Source organism: Diabrotica undecimpunctata, unplaced genomic scaffold (genome assembly GCF_040954645.1).
Source record: "Diabrotica undecimpunctata isolate CICGRU unplaced genomic scaffold, icDiaUnde3 ctg00000759.1, whole genome shotgun sequence".
NCBI lineage: Eukaryota > Metazoa > Arthropoda > Insecta > Coleoptera > Chrysomelidae > Diabrotica > Diabrotica undecimpunctata.
In genome coordinates this window covers 42030-44218 of record NW_027312073.1, presented here as the reverse complement: position 1 = coordinate 44218, position 2189 = coordinate 42030, and positions in this window count along the sequence as shown.

The window sequence follows — 2189 nt, the reverse complement described above, 5'->3', positions numbered from 1 at the left end:
AACGGACATACACACACACTCACACACACACGCACGGTCACACGCAGACACACACTCGCACACACGCACACGCACACGCACTTGCACACGCACACACTCTCCACCTCTCGACTCCTATCCATTAGTCGCCTCTTAAGACAGGCAGGGCCTCCTTGCCACGGACGTATTCTTATCTCGGCGGGCCGAACGGACACAAACACACTCACACACACACACACACATACACTCTTAACCTCTCGACTCCTACCCATTAGTCGCCCCTTACAACAGGCAGCGCCTTCTTGCCACAGCCATGTTCTTATCTCTGCGAGCCGAACGGACATACACACACACCCACACACACACGCACGCTCACACGCAGACACACACACGCACACACGCACACGCACACGCACACACTCTCCACCTCTCGACTCCTACCTGTAAGTCGCCTCTTACGACAGGCAGGGCCTTCTTGCCTCTGCCGTGTTCTTATCTCTGCAAGCCGAACGGACACACACACACATACTCATACACGCACACACACACGCACACACGCACACACACATACACTCTTCACCTATCGACTCCTACCTATTAGTCGCCTCTTACGATAGGCAGGGCCTTCTTGCCTCGGTCGTGTTCTTATTTCTGCAAGCCGAACTAACACACACACATACTCACACACGCACACACACACGCACACACATACACACACACACATACACTCTTCACCTGTCGACTCCTACCCATTAGTCGCCTCTTACGACAGGCAGCAACTTCTTACCACGGCCGAGTTCTTATCTCTGTGAGTCGAACGGACACACACACTGACACACACACGCACGCACAAACACACACACACACACACACAAATACACTCTTCACCTCTCGACTCCTACCCATTAGTCGCCTCTTACGAAAGGCAGGGCCTTCTTGCCAGGACCGTGTTCTTATCTCTGCAAGCCGAACGGACACACACACATACTCACACACGCACACACACACACACACGCACACAGGCACACACACACACACATACACTCTTCACCTCTCCACTCCTACCTATTAGTAGCCTCTTACGATAGGCAGGGCCTTCTTGCCTCGATCGTGTTCTTATTTCTGCAAGCCGAACTAACACACACACATACTCACACACGCAAATACACACGCACACACGCACACACACATATACACTCTTCACCTCTCGACTCCTACCTATTAGTCGCCTCTTACGATAGGCAGGGCCTTCTTGCCTCGGTCGTGTTCTTATTTCTGCAAGCCGAACTAACACACACACATACTCACACACGCACACACACACGCACACACATAGACACACACATACACTCTTCACCTGTCTACTCCTACCCATTAGTCGCCTCTTACGACAAGCAGGAACTTCTTGCCACGGCCGAGTTCTTATCTCTGTGAGCCGAATGGACACACACATACATACACATACACACACTCACACACGCACAAACACACACACACCCACACACGCACACACACACATACACTATTCACCTCTCGACTCCTACCGATTAGTCGCCCCTTACAAGAGGCAGGGCCTTCTTGTCACGGCCGTGTTCTTATCTCTGCAAGCCGACTGGACACACACACACACACTCACACACGCACATACACGCACACACAGACACACAAATACACTCTTCACCTCTCGACTCCTACCTATTAGTCGCCTCTTACGACAGGCAGGGCCTTCTTGCCTCGGCCGTGTTCTTATCTCTGCAAGCCGAACGGACACACACACATATTCGTTGCTTGCAAGCAACGAAACTCACAAAAAGAAATTCCAATCCCTTGTATCTAAGAAAAAATCACATTCCACCACTTCTACTTCTCTTTCACCTCTTACTAACACCGTCGTTAATCTTTCTTCTTACCAATTAACAAGTTCAGAAAGCAGTCTTCTATCTAAAGGTCTTAATTTTGCTATCACTCCTTCCAGAATTCCTACCGAAGAAATAGTTTCAAATGTGGAAGCGGCACTCCGCACAATTCCCAAAATTCCAGCCGACCGTATCCGCTTTGACGTCGCTAAATGTCTTGATACAGCCAAAATCCCTACTTCCAATATATCTCGTGAGGAATTCATAGCTCTCAACAATCTCCGTTCTCTTTCTGAGATAATAATCCTTCCTGCAGACAAAGGTAATGCCACAGTCATCCTGGATACTCCTTCC